The sequence below is a fragment of the Grus americana genome, chromosome 1 (genome assembly GCF_028858705.1).
Source record: "Grus americana isolate bGruAme1 chromosome 1, bGruAme1.mat, whole genome shotgun sequence".
In the NCBI taxonomy this organism is placed as follows: Eukaryota; Metazoa; Chordata; class Aves; order Gruiformes; family Gruidae; genus Grus; species Grus americana.
In genome coordinates this window covers 131,719,364-131,740,616 of record NC_072852.1, presented here as the reverse complement: position 1 = coordinate 131,740,616, position 21,253 = coordinate 131,719,364, and the positions used below count along the sequence as shown (strand labels likewise).

The window sequence follows — 21,253 nt, the reverse complement described above, 5'->3', positions numbered from 1 at the left end:
TCTGGAGAAGAAACTTACTACTGGGCTGCACACAGGTGTCTTATCTTCAGGATGAGGTTCATCTCATCACTTTTGGTCACTACTCACCACAATGATATGTAACAACAAAAAGATAATATGTAGGAGAAAGTTTTTACTCCTTAATGGCCAGCATTTCTAGAAGTTGGAAACTACTCAGCCATCCAGCTAGGAGTGTGAAAGTAGCATCAGAAAGATGGTTGGGGAAGGAGAACTTTTTCAAATATTCTGGGGGACTATGCTGAGGGTTTTCTTTTATTCCTATACCTAATCTTTTGTCATGCTCAGATAAGACTAGCAAACTTTTACATAAGCAAACCTTTCAGGGGAAAGCCGTGTGTGGAAGCCTTCTATAGCCTTCTATAGCCTTCTGTAGCCATTCTCACTGTGCAGAGACTCTTAAATGTTGACTCTTTTTTTTTTTTTTTGCATGTTTAAGAGACAAGCAATTTATAGAACAATTTCACAAGTCTATTTAGTTTAGCTTTACAAGTCTTTTTAGTTTAGCTTTGGGACTGAAAAACTTCAAGCACTTCAAACAATTATCACATGACTTTCTGAAGCCTGTTACAGAAATCACAATAAAATGCCTGTTGTAGAAGAAGCATAACTAAACACACAAGGAAACCATAATTCATTGGGACTGGGACAATTCAATGCCTTCTGAAGACAATTATTTACTTCTCCCTGATTCACCATTACCTGAAGTATTTCTCTAAGTAGCAGCAAAGTGCCAAAGTCAAGAAGAACTTTAACAGCTCAGCATATGAATTATAGACTAATACAGAAACAGAGCTAACTGAATCTGCTTGAAGGAAGATGGGACAGACAAGTTTGCTTGGGGATTGAATGCTATCAGCAACTCAGTAGTGCTTGCTGCAGTTGTGCCGGTGCACACACATGGGAGAGAGGCAACGAAAGCCCATCAAAATGTCTGCAGTGGAAATGTAATTAGCGTGATCTTAAATATAAGATGGAGAAACTTTTATAGGTGTAGTACAGGCTGGAAGGAGGTGTGGAACTAAGAGCAAAACTGAACTCCTACTCTGTTCAGAGAAATGGGATTTCGTAGGTGTTTGAAATAAAAGATTTGTAGTGAAGAAAAAGCAGACTCCGTATCAATTCCTTCTCCTGATGAAAAAGCTTGTAAGACCCTGAATAATGATTAAACCTTCAGGTCAAGGGTACACCTATCTGGACGGCAGAGAAACTGAAATGTTGTTCTTGCTGAGCCAAGGTGGAAAGAAGATATTCATTGAGCTTAATCAAAAAGTTAATCAAAAGTATTTAAACAAAACCTGGCACAAGAGCTAGAGGCTTCACTAGAGGAGTCTGGGAAACCCGAGGTTGCCTCCAAAGGGCTCAACAACCACAGCTGCAATTTTTGCTGGGGAAAAATATTTGAGTTAAGGTTGAACCTTGGCCTCTGAATTGCTTTTGGTGGTTTTAGGAGGCTTGATTATATGTTTGCTATTTATAAGAAAGGGACGAGAGTTTCTGGACAATCTCTGTAACTTTCTGTAAAAATCCAGGAAAGATCACTTCTAAATATACATTTTAAGAATCAAGTAGGTGCTCACAAACTGAGAGTTCAACTATTGATTTATACAACAAATTTTTGTTCTGTTGGCAAAACCCTTGTTATTTCACACAAAATGACCCTCAGAGGATATGGATTAGCTGCATTTTTCTTTGGAAGCTTCTCAATGCCTCAGATTTCATGGGTGACAGATAGCCGTCTATATTTCAGAGGAAGAGCTGCCATGCAGGAAAGCACCTTTCAGACATGAATCACAGAGTAGGTGTTTGTGATAGTGGTTCACAGTGCACTTGCAGCACATAGGAAGTCTCTTCAGAACCAAAAGTTAATTTTTATAAATAAGACAAAACCAGAACTGAATTTCGGTATAATCAAGCAAGAGCTCCACTTGATTGTGGAAAAGTCATAAATCAGGCAAAGGTCTGCCCAGCAGCATAAGCCACTTGCCAGCAGAGTTATCTGCAACACTCAAGTCTCTGGCAGCAATTTTTACTAATGAATCCACTGTAATTAACTCATTAGCAGTTGTTCCAATGACTTTACCACTCTAAGCCTGTGAGGCTCCAGAAAGCTAGCTATTTTAGAGGCTGTAAATTTTGCTAAAATGTGGCAGACATTTGCACAAGGGTTTCCTCAGTCAACAGAAGTGTGTTCAACTGTCTTCCATTTCTTGGAAAAATGTAACCTTTGTGGCAACCCTTCCTGGCAGAACACATCCTACAGTGCTACTTCATGGCTACTCAGCCTACATAGCAAGGCCAGCAATAAACATGCATCCTTTTATGCTTAACAGTCAGGTCTGTCTTTACTTTTGGGGCTAAACAGAACCTCCTACAGCTACAGCTGCATTAGGGACTATAGCAGCTGGCAGTGCTGACTCTGTGCAGCAAAGAACAATAGATGTATAACACACAAAGGTCATCACTGTGACAGAGTGGGACCTGCTCTAACAAGTTATGAATATGTAATACAAAATGAAGTTTGACAGGTGTTTTCTGTTCTCCAGGCTGTAGTTCTGCAGGATGTGGAAAATTGTACTCTTCAATGGGTCTTGCAAAAACTACCTAGACCCATTGCTGAGCCACACCAAGCCCCATGCCAGTTGATACTGCTCCTTGGCCAGGAGTGCATGACCCAAAGGCTTCCCTGCAAAAGACTGCAAGCAGGAGCACCTCATCCAAATCTACACTGCACACCTTGAGGCAGTGAGTCAGGACCAGACACTGTGTGGCCAACTATACAGCATCCACTGCCACCCTCACTTAGATCTCACCTGAATTCTCTGTACATGCCATGTACAAGCTCAGAGTGCTGGCCAGACAACCCTAACCTCAGTGTACGAGTGAGACACTCAGGTGGGACCAGAGGGAGTCCTTCCAACCTGGGCAGCCCTCAGAGCTCCCTGGCCCTCTTCATCAGGTGGACACCCTTCCAATACAAACATATTGTGGCAAAAGAGGGAGAAAAGCCACTCCACCCTGGGAACCAGCTATGCTTTCCATCCTTATCTGTTCAGAAAACATTCTTGCCAGTATGCCCCAAGGACAACACATGCAACTCCTAGCCTTCCCAAGGCTGGGCTCCCTGAAGATCCCCACTCCCATGGGGGGTGCTCTGTTGGAAGTCTCTCTAGCACACGTGTGTTATACCACCATCCCTGTCGACTCTGCTTCTACCAGTTGTGCCACAGCCCTCAGCATGGAGGAGCAGGGGGTCACAGAGACACTGTGATATGTTTTCCTGTGTGACTGGTTCTAACCCATGCAACAGATCTAGAAAAGCCTAGCCTTCCCTCAGTACATATGCCTAGTACGCTCCTTTGCACTGTAAGGCAGAGGATCTGGATAGACTTGTCGCTTCGAGAATAACAACGCATGTTTCAGTGCTTAATAAGTTGTTTCTTGTCTCAGATGCTCAATGTGGAATAATCTGCATTTTATTTTTAAATATTGAGAGAAAGAGAATACATTTTATGAATGATTTGTCATCATCTTCCAGTTTGGCAGATAACACATGTAGCTGGGTCATGGTTTCAAGAGTTTCATCACAGTTCAGCAGTAGTTAATCATTTTCCAATGAAAGCTAAGATTCTTAGACACTCACAACATACCAGGCATCAGAACTGCAGGGGGTAGAAAAACAAAAAAACCAACTAATTCTGAAAGACTTCAGTGAAGATCATGAGAACTTGCAGTCCAGCCAGTGCCTGCCCAAGTCTGGGTACAGCTAAAAACAAGCACCCTGGGGTACTGGTCTGCCTGGTGACCAGCCCAGTCAGGACACACCTGGGTGTTGGTTTGCCTTCATTTAGCTCTGCCTGCGGCCACACTCTGGCTGCAGTAATGATTACAACTCCTAGTGCACCAAAAACTTGGCTCCTCCACGCTGAGAGGATGCAAGATCCGTCGGGCCAAACACTCTCCCAGACAGTGTGCAGGACAGCAAGCAGCTCAGCCGCAGCCCAATTGCACTTGGAAGAGCCCGAGGCACCAAATCTCCCGTGATCTGCCGGCAGAGCAGCAGCTCTGTGTTGGCAGACATGAGCCCTTCAGAAAGATAACCTTCCACCACTCGTGTGGCCCTGGCACTAGCTGACTGTCCACGTCACGGGAGACAGGACAGATGACCCAGAACAAAGTCAAAAGCAGCAGCAAGCGACAAGCAAGACAGGACCTCACTGCAGCTCTGTCAGAGTGTGCCAGACAGGTGAGGATATGGCTCTGAAACAGTGATTTCGAACCTCTGGTGTAACCGATAGCTGAGGGAGCTGTCCTCACATCCTCAGCTTATTTTCATATGCAAATCTGGCCTCATCCCGTGTGTTTGATGAATAACCTTTGCTACTGCTACTGATGTCCTCTCATTCAGACTATGCACTTGCCACAATCAACTGGTACAATCCTAGTCTTTCTTGGACTGCTGCATTCCATTTTTAAGAGGAGGGGAAGACTAAATTTGAAGTTTAATTATTTAAAATAAATTAGTTTCCTTGCTTACGAGTTAGGGATGTGATTTAACAAGTCAGGGACTGACATTTAAAAGTGTAGTGGTGAGTCAGATTGAAATCCAGGCTGTGCCAAAAGGGTGCAGTTGAGAACCGAGTGAAATGCAAATGTAAACTCTCTGGAGCTTTAATCCTGATTGCAATATTACTGACAAAACTCAGCCCAGAACTGACCCAGATTCATCCTGCCTAGCTTTTTAAACATAGATGTGACACCCCATTTAGAAGCTGTTGTCCTACACACCATCTGTAGTTTACAGAGAAAAACCAAGACCTCTGGGGGAAATCAGCCTGATCTGACCCCCAGATCTCAACTGCCTGCTAGCGCTTCAGGCCTCCAGTATTCCCTTCTCTTTTAAAAGAAATCTCCTGACTACATCACCCCTTACATCTGTGAGGTGTAGGAGTCAGACAGCTCACAAAAATCTGCTTTAGACACCGAAACTTACTAGAACTTACCCCCTCTACTCAACTTTCATAGCCTGCTCTCTTGCCTGCTCTTTTATTCTTCTGTAAGGACCTCTGAGGATTGCTGTGGTTTATAAGCATGCCCCAGCAGGCGCCATTCTGCACATATAACAGGTATCGCTCATACCCATGTTGCTGTGTTAAAGCATGGAGTCTATAGAGCTATCTGGAACATAACTCCAGCTGTTTTTGAGCACCCATGGGCACAGGACTCAAAACGAAGCCTTATGAGTCTTGTACTAATACCTCTCAGTTTGTGGTGGCCTCCATGGCTACCAGGAACACTGCTGTTCTGTCCATGAGGACCCACATTCTTCTTTTGAAAAGCTGCCCCAGCCCGTACTGCCATATGGGGTTATCCCATCCCAAGTGCTGGACTTTTCCATTTTGTCCAGCCTGCTGGCATGCCTCTGAATAGCAGCCCTGTCCTCCAGCCTACCAACCATGCTCCCAGCCTGGTGTCATCCAGGGAGGGCTCTGCCTCCCTTTACCGTCCTCCAGTACATCCTTCCAGGCATTTCAAAAGGAAACAAAAAGTCCCAGTTCTGCTTCTTTTTGTCTCTTTCTGAAGCCTGAATGATCCCATACAAGGGGGGTGGTTACAAAGTGAAATAAGAAAGTATGTGTGACAGAGTCTCACTGATTACTGTGAGACTGTATTGATGGAGCTGAGAAAAAGGAATTGAAGAGAAAAACTTTCGGTATTCTTGTGTTTTAAGCACACACAGACAATGGAAGATTCCTATTTGCCTTCAAGGCACATAAATTTTTACTGGTTTTATTTGCTGGAAACAAAGCGTAATGTTCAGTACCACAGCACAATGCTAGGGATCTGCAAGTTGTATAGTCACTGCATATATCAATAACATAAAAAATGCAGTTTAAAATTGACCAAATATAAAATAACTTCTCTGAGGGCAAAGAACCAGAACAGTTTACAAGGCTGATGGACCACTGAAGAAAAAGACTCGAGAGTTCTTTCAGTAAAGTTCTCCAATCCTTCACGCTGTAATAAATATTTAAAAATATACATTGTACTGTGCTTAGCCTGGAAATCAAGAGACGATACCACTAATATGACAAAATAAAGAAATAAATTGATTGATTCTACTATCAAAAAGCTGTGCTCATTTTACATTCTTTTCAACAGGAGAAAATATCATTTCCTGGAGTGAACTCAAGGTTAAGAGGGATTAAAGCAGTAACATTCGAAAGAAGTGGCATTTGTTTATATCATTTAAAATAGGTTGGGATTAATGAGACAGAGGAAAATATCAAGATGACTTAATGCAAGATATGGAAGATTTTAAGGTGTCCTTTCATGCTGAAGTGCAATGCTAACATAGCACTTACCAGTTCCATATTTCTCACCTTTCACTAATTTTTCCCCAGAATTCTTCAAGTTTATAAGCAGTTATGTTTCAAAATGACCAGGCTTGCAAAGCAGCTTATTTTTCAAGAGAAGTACTGTCTAGTTTCAGTATCTTAGCAGGAAATTAAGATTCTGCAATCACAGTTTGCATCTAGAGCTAAGAAAGCATTAGCTGTCTCCATCCTATAAACCAGCTTCCCAGCTGGGGAAAACTGAGACCCTCAGAAGGTCTTTAAGGATTGTTTATTTCTGATTTTTCCCCAGAAAAGACACTAGGCCAATCGTTAAAGCACACCCACGTTACATATGGGAAATCTAATTTCAGGTACTTCATTGGTAGTGAGCATAGCAGGGATTTTACACAGGTGTCACAGGGCAGTGCCCTAAGTGGAACGATACACTGATAGTAGGAGCAATTTGTAAGCGGTCCATGAGCTGGGAACAGCAGCAGCGTACCCCCCTATTGCACAGGTGCTTCGGCAGGACCTGCTGCAGCCACCTGCCTGCAGTTCACAGGGTTAGAAGTGCAGCAGGGTCGGGAACAGAAGACTGGGGTCACACTCCAGATTTTGAGGGTGGAGCTGCATAAGAAGTGATTGGTTTCCTTAAAGAGAAGAAAGTCACAGGGCTGCTGGTTGGAAGGCACCTCTGGTGGCCACCCGGACCAGCCACCTGCCCAAAGCAGGGTTGCTGCCAGCACCAGATCAGCTCTGCCGTGGCTTTGTCTAGCACAGTCTTGAACACCCCAAAGGGCAGAGAGTGCACCACCGCTCTGGGAAGCCTGTCCCAGTGCCGCATCACCCTGCCAGTGACACGGTTTCTCATAACCTCATGTTTGAAACCTCCAAGCCTCAGTGTGGCCATTTACCCCTTGCCATATTATTTGCCTCCACCAAAAAGACTTTGGCTCTGTCATCTCTATGACTGTTGTTGAAGAATACACTACTATATACTATACTCACCCTTCCACTTCTTCACCAATTCCCTCAGCCTCTCACTATAGTTCAGGTGCTTTCGGCCCCTGAGCATCTTGATAACCCACTGCTGGACCCTCTTCTGTATCTAAAGGGCTGCTACTGCTACTGTAAGGGATATCCAAACAAACAGGGAATCCCTACATTAGGTCACTTCAAGGTTTCGCTCCTTTTCTTTCCCTTCCCTGAACAGCTTCTTTTGCAGAACAATCATATTACCACAAAGAGTTGCAATGATACAAATTAACCTTCTCTTATAAAAATTAACATCACCTGAAAGCTGTTCCATTGATCCATGACAAAATACGGGTTTATCCTCTTTACTTGAGGTGCCTAACAAAGACAAAGAAAGGAACAAAGAAAGATCTAAACCTAGGCTAGTGCTTTTTTTCTAGCTGATAATCAACAAAAGCACCTGTAAAGAGCAATTAATCTCCCTTATCTGAGCTGACTTAGCGTGAGAGGCATCACCTCCTGGAGTTGTCTATTCACTTCATTGCCTACAAATGGAGCCTAGGGAGACTTACTAAGGCTTAGAAATCAAACTTAGGGTAGATGACTCCCATGTTACTAGCAATGTTTGCTAATAATATGCAAGCTAAACAGGCAAGCTAAGTTCCTCTCCTAAATTCCAAATGGTTCTATAAAGCCAGCAGGAGTAAAAATGTAGTTATGTTTTGACAGAACAACAAATAGTTACAAATCTAAATGCAAAGATGGCATTTAATGGTGCAATTTGCATCACTCTCCCAAGCTAATGCATAGCCATTACACTTTTTTTAGTACAGTCTAAAATGTACAGTATATGTTTAATTCAAGAGTTTAAAACTTACAGACTCTGGGAAGTTTAACTGCTTTCTTATCACAGTGGACGCCTTAACTCTATCCTCTTACTTCATGCATATACCCTATGAAATTCCTACGTATGATTATAAAAGGAACACATGACATCTCCAAATTTTATTCTCAATTGCACATCATTATCTTACATGGTTTGTCAATATTATACTCACAAAGTGTAGAAACATAAGCCCTCCTCTATTAGAAAACCACTCCAATGCCCAAGCTCTAGTGTTATTCATACCTCAGCAACATCGCAGCAGATTTCAGTTATCAGCATCGCTGACTTTTTCAAAGCCGACAGCAAGGAGTAAGAGCATTGTGAGGAGTCATGCACATTTCATGAATGTTTTGGCTGGGAGAGGTAGATCAAAAGGCATTTTGGCAAGGAAAAAGAGGACCCCTAGGAACAGAAACTATAAGAAAAGGACCTTAGTTAAGAATTTATCCACCTCCTTGCTCCTGAGTAGAAGCAGGCAGGAAGTGAACTGAAACCCTGGCTTGCCCCCAAGCAGCCAGGAGGTATGGCAGACTGGACCAGACCAAGACAGACAGGAACACACAGAGTGAGTGGGCCTGGAAGGGAAGAGGAAGAGGAAGAACAGTACCTTCACTCCCACGTGGAAGCAGTCCTTCCTGAAGACACAGCTGTAAGATGCAGTGTCGTCTGAAAGCCTTTATGCAAAAGGTGTGATTTCTAGATGAGATGTTTTTCTAAACCCCTCAATCGTGCTGCTCAGAGTGCTGCTACGGCGGTGGCTGACTGATACTGCCATTCTGTCAAAGAGAAATGGATGGGATCAGTGAAGAAATTTAAATCTTAACTATGACAGGTTTTTTTCTTCTATAAAATGCATCATTTCTTTAAGCTGCTTCTGCCTTCTGTGAAGCTGCTTTTATTTAATTACAGAGTAGAAAATCCAATTGTGCAAAAACCAAAAGATGTTTCCACTATAAAATAAATCTCAGTTTCAGAAACTAGTTCATACGATCTGTGCTTCCACATTTCTCTAGGGGCTGTGGACTCTGACTGCAATACAGCTTCCAAGATGTATTCCATTTTTTAGCCTCATGCTAAAGGTAGGGGAACACATTATAGGAATCTTTCACAGTTCATCTCAGATGTGTGCCCCGCATGCTTTGCCCAGAGAAGGGAGGAGAACATACCCCAAACGGGAACACCTACAAAACAAAGCGGGCCATATGGAATTGCAATTCTATGCTTTTTAACAGAAACACTGTAGTTCTGCCTATGTCAGAAATATTCAAAGGAGAAATATATTTAGCTGATGGGATGAGAAATTCAGGTGTGGCCAAGATCCTTCTCAGCCTAGATAAAGTCTGAGTAAGAAAGAGAGGGAAAGAGAGACAAATTCACATTACCACTGGCACTGAAGACACAGAGGTAAGCTTTGGGAAAAAAGGGGAGAGAGAGAGAGATACAGGTGTACCTATCATTTAATAGCAAAGTTTTGGCAAATATTCTTATCCTATAATTTTAGCCATCACTAGAGCATCCTCCAAAGAGTGGTGCAAAGCAAGAATTCAAATGTCTTCAGCTACAAGAAGTGAAGACAGACCTGATTCCTAACACAGGGACCTATATCCAATGTCTCTAGTTAAAGAGGGGTATTCACTTTCTTCTGTCAAAATTAAACGGGAGATTTATATTTGGCCTACCAAAGTATTCTGGTACATAACATTGAAAAAAATCCAGCAGAGAATTAGTAGTAAGAGTAAAATACCTCAAACCTAAGCCCAGGACATAGAACCACGCTGTTACATACCTCGCAGTCACGACCTTCAGCTCCAGCACGCTCTGCCTCTACAGATCTCTCGTCTATGTTTCTATCTAACGAGTCCAGCCCACAGAAAGCTAGTTCACTGAGCACATTTTCAGATCAAAAACCTTATTAAAGGAACAGAATGTGAGGAAGATAGGACCAGGTGATTGACAGTGATTGTATTGGAAATGGGAAAGGTTGCACAGCCCTTTCTGAAATGCAGATTTCCCAGGACTGTGAAACGTTGGGATCCAATGCCGTGTTTGGCCCATTAAACAGCTTTTTAGGATGGAAGGGATATCTTCAGAGTCTCACTTTACAGGCCATAACATTTCACTGTTTAATTCCTTCATTAAAGCATTGAGAGTTCATTGTGCTGTATCATATCTAGATTAAAAAGGATTTTCAAGGAAAAGATGAATCTATAAAACTCCTAGATAAAGTTATTCTAGCAGTTATTTAGCCTTGTTGTAAAAAAATATGCTCTTTTTTGTAGCCTGAATTAATCTGGTTTTACTTTAGAGACTGAGTACCATCGCGCTTTCATTCACTAGATTAAAATGTCATCCCGTATCAGAAATGTCGCTGCGTAGCAACTCTTAAACCACGATAAAGTAATGTGCCAACCTTCTCTTTGGCAAAATAAAAAAAGATTGAGCTTCTTCACTTCTTCTGACAGGCAGCACGTCCAGACCTCTGACTCTGCTGGAAGGATTTCAGAGGCGTTTAAAACATCAGCACCACAACTGGACTCAGACCCCAGGAGCAGTTTCCAGCAGCACAGAAGTCATATCATCCCCTAACTCCTACTGCATATTTCTTCACCGTACATTCATATCACGCCCTAACTATGATATTTCTCCACCACACATATATAGGTGTCCCCTGGTTTCCTTAGTCCCACACTGCGCATGGGGTGGTTTCCCAAGTTTCCTGACTGCGCGATGGCTATGTACCATGATGCCCAGTTAGGGATGGCAGCTGTGGAAAACAAGGGCCTGGAACACCTGAGTTATAAGTACCGTGAGGCACTCTGATATCTCATGTGGACACCATCTTATGGAAAACTATATTGGAGAGTCAGAAATACCTGAGCTAGCTCTTAAAATCTCCACTGTGGCAGCACTATGCAACTAAATTTATCTTGTTTCTTGGCAGTCTGCAGCATAGACATACTGGGTAAGATTCATCTGGCCAAGTGTAGACATATACATCTGAGCCAGACACCCTTGGCTCCTATACGGACATCTTATCTGAGAGTAGGTGTTTGAAATAATTACATGAGTCATGCCTTAAAAGAGCCTACTTTTCTCCGCAGATCACACAGAGAACCTAGAATAGCTCAGAGGTAGGCACCTCCAGGCTGTAGTAAAGTTTGCCAAAATGAATCCCACCCACTCTGAGGAGAGATGAGAGACTCTCAAAAAAACACGGCAGAAATTTTCAGAAGTCCTGTTTTTGCGTTTTTCCTCTTCCCCTTTCCATCAGGCTTGGGATGGAAAATCGAAAAGTTTTGACAAACTTTTTCACTCAAGATGAACCTTTCTGAGTACTGTATGAGACTATTGGTACTCCTTCACTTCAAATCTTCATGTATTGAGAACTCCAGATGAATTTATTTTATTTAAAAAATCTCTAGTGGAAAGTTACACTTTTACAAATGACTTTCCTTCTTGTTTAAAACTAGCACTTTTCTCTTTTCAATATTTAGTAGTTTCTTCCCTTCTTTCTTTGTAACTTAGAGATAGGACTGGAAAAATGTGAGTGAACACTTCAGTGTTTGCATTATGACACTAATGCAAGTCAGGGGTACTGCACTCAAGCTGGTGATATCATATGAAAGTTGTTGGAAATATATTTCTTTTTTATTATTCTTACAGTTGTTACCATGAAAGTCTTACGCACACACACAAAAAAAATTATTTAGATGGTCTTTGCATTTGTTTATATAAGGGTCAAGGTATATAAAATAACTTATTATTTTCAATTGTGGCAGCATTTGCACAACAGACTTAAATCATGTCCACCTTTATGTTCACTAGATAAACCAACCAAGAGGCCCTAGCCCTCCTGGAATTCAAATACGTTGAGAGAATCAGGAAGATGTAGGCACAGAAATGCCATTCACTTGCCAATACCAATTATCCAACATGCTACTGGTCTTAAAGTTGCACTAGATGAATGAGTTGGAAGGGACTCAGACACACGACATTGCTGTTGTGCTCCTTTTGGTTCTGCAGATCCATTCATTTTTCATGTGCAGTGTTTTCTCTTAATGGTCTATACAGCATCTACACCTGAGAGAAGTAATATTTTATCCTGTACTACAACACTATTTCTTTTTCCCTCTTTGAAGAAGGCAAGCAAAGATGTTCCTGCTTTAAACAGTAACTGAAAATACAGCAAATTCTCAGTACTGCTCCAAAGGAAGGCAAACTAAAGTTTTGTCTTTGAACTGGGATGGAACATTATTAGTCAAATTTTCATTTACTTTGGAGTATATTTAATCTGAAGTTCTGGGGGTTTTTTTTGGTCTTTCTCAGCAGCTTTTTCAAGTTTCAGCAATGGAAAAGGTTAGCATGCAAAAGCTTAAAACTGCAGTGTTTCTGAGTACATGAAATTAAATGCATCTTTCGCATCTTGCCATAAAATTAATTATGCTAGAGAGAAAGGAAGCTTGTGTTATACAAGCTCTCAAAGATTTTTCCATGAAAAAATTCATCCCCACAATCAATAGAGACGTGATATGAAATCACATTGTTACAAAGGTTTTCTCCTCAGAATTTCTGATGAATGTAAATTTGAATTCCACACTGTAAGATAATGCTGAATGCCTAAAACATACATTATGGTGAGGTAGATTTCAAACAGAAGCACCTATGAAATATTTAAGAAACAAGACTCCACAAATAATGCTGCATTATAAGCATCCAACTTGGGTGATAGAGTGCATTTTTATTTAATAACAGTGTGATGCGGGATCATTTACAGTGAAAAGAGCAAGAATCCCATTTTTAGACACAAACCAAACAAATCTTTGAGTGAGACATGTATCCTCATATATTTACATGAGTTAAAAAAGACGTAAAATCTTATCTAAAGAAACTACTGGGGGCTATGAAGCATCACTTTGTCAAGTTGTCAAACTTTTTATGACTTTTATGTCTGAATTTCCTCAGTCATTCTGTAATTCTGTAATTAGTATATAAGCATAGAGAAGTATTTAACTTTGTGACCATGTAACTGCACTTGCTGGCTGACATTATGGTTATTTCTGTTGTGAGATAGGTAAAATACCATGGCTCTGGGCTTTGATAAGATGCAATGACTGTGCAATCCCTATTCTTTTCTCTTTTTAACTCTTATTTTTCAATAGGCAAATACTGTAGCTACATTAATTATAATGAAAATGATTAATGATAGTAATAATATTCATTATGCCGTGCATATATTAACAGCACGAGCAGCACTTGCGTTCTAGTGTGCAGCACACTGGAAATTCAGCTTGATTTTTGTGGTGTTTACTGCATCATAGCACTCCCCTTCCCTCCAGACAGACGAGGTCCTAGTGTGATAGCACGAGTTTGTTTAAGAATCGGCACTAACTTGTACATTGGTTTTATAAATTATGAAGCTTAAGCATTTGATCTTCACTTCCAGATTTTCACTCCCCTTGACGCTCGTTGACTCCTCAAAGTACTGCCTGACGATGAGATGGAACAACAGGCTGAGCAGAGGCTTGCTGCTGGGAAATGGTAGCATACCCATGACATACATCTGCCACAAGTTTCTTCTAGCACATCATTATGGAAGGAGGAGACCAGTAGTCATAGACCAAGATTGTTATAAGAATCTAATTTGATTTTACATAACAATCTTCCAGCTTTTACATGCATTCAGCAGGCCTAGTGCCATGATTTGGGAGTGTGCTTTTACAATGCACACAGAAAATATTTTCCCAGGATGTGAATCATGCCATTTCTTTTATGGTTCAACATCCAGAAGTCAGCTTCCAGAAGTCAAGAAAGCATTCCAGGACTTTATGTTCCCATCCTGGAAAAAAACCCCAACAGTTGAATATTTACACCTTCTGCAAAGATTCTCCCCACAAGATCAAGTTTGAGAACTTGCTCTGGTGATGCGGAATAGCCTACTGCCATGTGTACTGTCATACACGCTCTGCCCTCCCCGGGCACAGTTCTGCACCTCAGAGCCCGCAGAGGGGGTCAGGCAGGCAAGTGGGGAACTGGAGTCACTGCAAAAACTGAGAGAAAGACAAACCAGCAGGACAAGGCATTAAGCTGAGCAGAGGAGAGCTTCACGTTAGCAGACTCCTCTAGTCATCAAAAATGTTTCTTTGTAAAGTTATAGTTTCCCCAAACTACTAAAAACTCTGTGTAAGGAAAAAAATAACAGCCAAATGTATATGTGGAAAAAGAAAAATCTGATATCAGCCTTTCATCTAATGATCCCAAATACTCAGCAGCTCATATGAGCAGCAGCTCGAAATTAACTGATTAAAACCCCTAAATAATGAATAAATGACCATTATATGAGCACAGATCTGCCTCACATGTGCTACCTGGTATATATGAATATATTTCCTTAAAGAAATTCATAAGGATTCACTTCCGTCTCAACAGGGCCAGGGCAAAGAAAGGGAAGAGATGAGTTTTTCATACAAGAAGTTAGGACTGAGTGTTGAGAGCAGTCCTGCTATTTTCTTTGCTCTCAACAACACCTGAAGCATACGGCTATCGCACGCAGAGGGTAGAGCGAGCTATGCAGGGCGCTTGCTGCTGCAGGGCTGTCAAGGACCTTCACTAAGCTGCAGCATTCGACATAGTCATTGCAGCGATCCTGCACAATGCCTGTGTGTTTCTCAAAGTCCTTTTCCAAGTCTCTGCGTGATTTAACTGAGAGCCAATATTCTATTTCCACAATATTTTAAGTTAACGGCAAAACATTCTGGACATATCTTATTACTCTGCTCGTCTCTTCCCCCAGGGCTTCTCTGCTGTCTCTGACAGCTTTCTGATTGCAGCCTCTCCTCGCCCAGCAATGCCTCAAGTTTCATCATCCAAATTACTGTACTTTAAGTCTCCTGCAGTAACTGTGTTTATTTCCAATATCCCAACAGGAAGACCCCCATCAAGATGAGTCATTCTTATTTCCAAGGGTGTTGTGCTGAGGCCACTCAGAGGAAGATGCAGCAGCAGCAGCTTTGTATTAGTGGGGGGAAAAAAAAGCACAGGGCCTTGCTTTCAGCCAGATTTCTTTCCAGCAATACAGATATTTTTTTCCAAAAATGATGAAAATTACAAACACTCTAACAAAAACCCTGTTGGAAGCACCAGAGTCCTGAAAACCCATGATGTGTGGAAATGGGAACCGGCTACTTTGGACTTGCTACTGTCTGGACAGAAAGCGATGCGATGCTCTGAACTGCTGGGCCTCTGAACTGTTCATTCATGCGTTATTTTTTGGCAGCCTTCACCACTTCCACAGAATCATTGGCAGCAGCCTCACTAGAGAGCAGGTAAGCCTGACCCTGCAACTTATCTACCACTATTAATCACAACCTGGTTTTGAACTGCTTCATAACACTAATTATTCAAAGGTGTTTTAGGATGGTGTAACTCTGCCATGGAATCTCACACACACAGATTCTCAGATGATTCAGGGTAATCCTTGCTTTCCACTCAAAGAGGCACATGAAAAGCTTTTCAATATGTTACTGCTGTAGCATAGACAGAGACAGCTCACGCAGACCTTCAAACAATAGAGCTAGAATCGTGTCAAGATGTAGCAGAAGTCTGAAGAGTTTTGGTTTTAAATCAAAGATGGCTTTGCAGCTCTAATTCTGCTATCTTTGAACAAAATCCTTGCATAAGATAATGCAGGCTAGTCACTGGACTGTAGTATCAAGCATTATTCACTCTTCAGCTCTGGAGGGGTAGTCAAAAATAAAAAAACACCTGTGTGTATCACTATACAAACCCCATATTCCCAAAATTTTGAACATCAATGGAAAATTTGTCACAATATGCATGCATGCATAGGTATGATATGATGTGGCTTTCTGGAGCCACTGCAGTTTGTCAGTGATGTATGAAATGAGGAATCACAGCCCAGTGCACAGAAAACACACCACCACCAAACAAGTAGGCTGAATTTTCAAAGTGCTGCTTAAACTCTTGTACAGTCAGTCTTATGCACTGGGACAGCTCGTGGGACAGCCAAGGTAAAAGCACAGGATACAATTTCAGAGACGGGGCCGGGGCGGGGGGGAACCATCTTCTGTCAGAGTCCATCTCACATATATTAACTTTAAAAGCTGTGGCTTTAACTGCAGGCATTTGTTCTTCCTAGCTACTTTTCTCCATTGGAATGAAAGTGGTGCCTGACAGGCTGTTTGGAAGATTAGGGATTTCTTTGTTTTTTTGCTGTTAATGTTCTTGCTGAATTTATTTATATCTTGGCTGGTTATTAGAACTTGTTCCATATGGTAATCTGGCAATGCCAAGCCAAGAATTTAAAATTAAAAAATAGATTCTTTCAGCAAGAATATACACTTCCGTGACTTGGAAATTCACTCAAAAGTATTAGGGCACAATTTAACCCAGGGGAGTTAATGGGGAGAAATGGGGGAGAAAAGTAGCCAGAGAGTAAATAGGAGACTATGTGAAAGACCAAAGTAGAAAATTTTTTCATGTTGTTGGAAAGTGGCCCAAAAGCTCATTATGTGGAAGACCTTTCATTAAAATCCTACTTCAACAAGAGAAAAGAAGACAGCTTTTCTGGATTAGAGGGGTTTCCAGTCTTCTGCTTCTGTAGGAAATGCAGCTACAAACCCCTGGGAGGAGAGCAAAAAGAAAACAGTCCAGGAAGCAAACAACTTGGACCCAAACTAGAAGATAGATACATGCCTGTATAGCTGGAACAGAAAACACAAATAAATGACATGTCTGTTTTTTAAGCAGAAGTAGAGAAAAGTCTGTTCTGCAATGCCAAGGGGACAGTGAGAAATGAGAAAATTTTATAGATCTAAGCTTCCTTGAAAACTATGCTTTAATATGCCAAAGGAGGTAGCAATACCACAAGGCAGATTTTTGACCCCTGCTTCAAAGGTGTCAGGATTAGAGCTGACCAAAAGTCTCAGACTCCCACTGGATGAGGGGACTTTGGCTAGAGAAGAGAATTTCCTGCTCTGTAACTGGTTTGGATACAGAGTTTGGATTGCAACCCACCTTCAGCATAAATTTAAAAAGAGGAAACACACAAACAAAACATAACAAAACAGCAGATTTCCAAGTCCCACAGGCTTCTGAACAAGTATGTCACAATTTCTCCAGAGTATTCATAACACGACAACGGCAGCACTGTAAAATAGAGAGCATCAGCAAGGGAAAATTGCATTTTTATTACCAATAATGTACAAAGTCTGAATTCACAGAAAAAGTACTTTTTCCACGGATAAATGATTAAAAAACTCATTTCAGTGAAGACAACGTTCTCTGTTTCTCCAATTCCAAACTATGGATACATATATGCAGGAGAACAGAAAAGACTAATCAGGACAATCTTTGCCAAATTCTGACCAATATTGTGCATGATTCATTATTAATACTAACAGTAAGGTCAATACAACGTTCAAGCAAGACTGATTTCAGCCAGTAGGTTTGTTTTTTTGATTTCAGGGTCTTTTGTAAATCCAAATAAAAAAACATAGAAATCAGGTGTGCTGCTGATTTTGTTTCTATCTCAGCCATTGAGCAAAATACAGCCAGTCCATCAGCCAAAAAATACAGGTATTAGGGTACTGATAATGTTAAATCAAACTTTGGTTGTCTTTTCCTCCTCATACACCTAACAAACAAAGGAGGGGTTTGTTACAAAATGAGTCCTAAGAGGAGAGCTGACGCACATTGCCCTCAGTTTCAAGACTTTTAAAAGACATTCAGCTATTGTTTTAGACTGAGCTTTGAACAAAAGCTGAGATTTGTGATCTTTTACAGAAGTCTGTGAGAGCCAGTTGGCTTTTGGAGCACAGGAAGCAACCAGATTGCTCCAGGGAAGGGGGCCTGACACGCAGTGATGGGACATCACCTGGCTTGGCTATTGGGTTGCTGCTATCAATGAGACACAGCCAAGGGTCCCCAGATCCACCCCAGAGAGGTGGGGATCTGCCCCAGAGAGGTGGGGATCTCTCCCCAGAGAGGTGGGGATCTGCCCCAGTCCCTGCGAACCCCCTCTGAGCCATGCAGCAAGGGGGTGCCGGTCCTCCCCACACAGCACACAGTGGTGCACCGTGCACTAAGGAACAGCATTATGGTGGGTCAAGTCATCATGTCCCACTACTTGTCTGCACCTACACAATGACAGAGCCCTGAGGCGTATTTTCCCAGCACTCAGTCTACCAGGAGCACATCCATCTCTCTCCAGTGAACCAACGAGATGACTGCAGGGAGGTACAGAAAAGGTACAGCTTCTTCGACAGCGAGAAGCCCTGCTGTAGGAAATGGCACAATCTCAAGTGATGGTTTAAAATCATAGAATCATAGAATGGTTTGGGTTGGAAAGGACCTTAAAGATCATCTAGTTCCAACCCCCCTGCCATGAGCAGGGACACCCTCCACTAGACCAGGTCGCCCAAAGCCCCATCCAGCCTGGCCTTGAACACTGCCAGGAATGGGGCATCCACAACCTCTCTGGGCAACCTGTTCCAGTGCCTCACCACCCTCACGGTGAAGAATTTCTTTCTAACATCTAATCTAAGTCAACCCTCCTTCAGCTTAAACCCATTACCCCTTGTCCTGTCACTACACTCCCTGATAAACAGTCCCTCTCCAGCTTTCCTGTAGGCCCCTTCAGGTACTGGCAGGCCGCAATTAGATCTCCCCGGAGCCACCTCTTCTCCAGGCTGAACAACCCCAACTCTCTCAGCCTGTCCTCATAGGAGAGCTGCTCCAGCCCTCTGATCACCTTCGTGGCCTCCTCTGGACTCGCTCCAACAGCTCCATGTCTCTCCTGTACTGGGGCCCCCAGAGCTGGACGCAGTACTCCAGGTGGGGTCTCACAAGAGTGGAGTAGAGGGGCAGGATCACCTCCCTTGACCTACTGGTCATGCCTCTCTAATCAGCTCAATACACCTGAAGATAAAGCAGACAATACATCGATGAAACCATTCTGTACAAGGCCAGCACGGTGACATTTCCCTGACTGCAGTTTCTTACCAGTGCTCAGGCAAATTTCATACTCTATATCTGAGGGGAGAAGTCTTCTGCTCTTCTCCTACTCCAGAAAAACTCATGCGATTTTCATGCCATACTAATTCATTCAATAGTTTGTTCTTCAACGCATCTCAACTGCCATTAATGTTACAGCAATTACAAGAAAATTCCCTTACTTGTATGAAAACATACCTTTATATTTACAATAGTTTTCACTTTAAGATTGCACTGCAAACCAAGACACAATGACTTTAACAATTACAGGTTTGTTTCTTACAGCAATTGAAGGTGAATGATCTTTTCCTGTTTGGTCTTTCACACTAAGGCCAAACTGAGAAGAGCTCAAGGCAGGTGGGACCACAGACCCCCAGACAAGATTCCTCTTTTCTCTGCCTTAATCAATGGGAAAGTCAGGGCCAAAGGCTATTGTGACAGGGACTGCAAACCAACTTCTAGTATTTCCTTTTTTTTCCCCACATGAAATTTCTTTCTGAGACATACTTTCACACACGTGTTTTATAAAAATGTAAAAGACATTGACAGGGAATAACAGCACATCTGTGAAAATTCAGTTTTTGTGTAAGTATATGCTGCATTTTCTAGTTTCTTTCCTGATGCACTGTAGAAGTTAGTATCTAGTACTTGCCATCTCACGTATGGATCGATTTCCCATTTGCCACATCCCTTTACAGTGAACGCAATACTAATAGTGCCCTTATCCTTTCCAACAGAGCTCACTGCGGCAGTAAGAACACTTCAGGCAAAATAGGATTATAATAGCCTACATACACAGCACAGGACATGTAAGGTCAAAAGTTTCCCCTGATTATGGATATCCCAGTTGAGATACCACCCACCTCATTTTTTGAGACTACTTAGCATTCTATCTGCTATTGCGCTGACAGCAAAAACTTTATGCTCTCTAGTTATGGCCATAAGCGCTCTGTATTTTCTAAAATCAGATCCCAAGAATACTAAGTTAGTCTAACAAAAAATGAATGACCAGCTTGAACTCATGAAAACATGGTTAGTGGCATTGTGTACTAGCATTATACGAGAACTCAGAAGCACCAGCAGAGATTGCCTAGCTTTCCTCAAGGGTGCTCACCTGTCCCCAAATGGAAATCACTCCTCCTCTCCTCCTCCAGTCCCCTGTCTCATTCACACCAGCCGGATCCCCAAAAAGATACACTTTGTGTATCAGGGCCACCCCTCCAACTAAGCATTTCTCGACATAATTCACAAATAAGCACAATTTACCTACTGACTGTGCTGCCATGATGCCTAGTTGTGCATTGCGGAAGGTGGATTTACATATTTCTATTTCACCCCACTGAACAGGGAGGTCTCCTGCCAGCAACAGATGTGATGAGACAGGATGAGATCTGTAGTAGGTATTGTGGAGCTTGCTCAAGCACCTGCATGATTCTCCCAACTAGAAGCATGCGGCTTTTTCCCACCAGCTGAGAGAGGATGAAGAAGAGGGAATGAGAGCAGCTGCTTCCAACACAGCCTGTCAAAGCCATGAGCAAGTAGGTCCGTGGGAAGCAGTGCTTTCCTTCCTGCCACAGAAAAACAGGCAGGACCTTTGAACTTCATGGAGGATCAGTGAAGAAACAGGGAAGAGGGTCAGGTGTAACCCAGCGTATGAAATTAAAAGTATTCAGGATGAGAGGTGTGGGACACAAAGTAATCACTGCCCATAGCTATATGCTGTCTGGGGAAAAGGACGGGGAGGAATTCGTTTTATTACCCCATGACTTAACTGAGCCCAGGGAAAGATAGAGACACTTCTGACATTGGCTTCATTACCAGCAAAACTGCACAGCTCCTACCGTGGCGTGTTCGCAGCACATTCCTGAGACACAACTCTGCCTCTCCACGGCCTGCATATGGATGAACTACAGGAAAAATTATACCCTGCCCAGTCTTGTTCACTACTCCACAGGTACTAAAACCTTGCTGCCTGGCTTGGTAAGAGAGCTGCAGTCAGCACTCCTCGGTGCCTGCCCCATCTCCC

At 42.3% G+C, this 21,253-nt stretch overlaps 1 long non-coding RNA gene across 6 annotated transcripts in view; it reads right to left on the bottom strand.

Annotated features, from left to right (window-relative positions):
- Positions 1 to 21,253, bottom strand: part of LOC129196825 (uncharacterized) — a 146,475-nt gene that overhangs the window by 101,173 nt on the left and 24,049 nt on the right. For all 6 annotated transcript variants that reach the window (XR_008574236.1, XR_008574235.1, XR_008574234.1 and 3 more), the window contains one exon: positions 8,825 to 8,993. This is a non-coding gene — a long non-coding RNA (uncharacterized LOC129196825). The remainder of the gene's footprint in view (positions 1 to 8,824; positions 8,994 to 21,253) is intronic.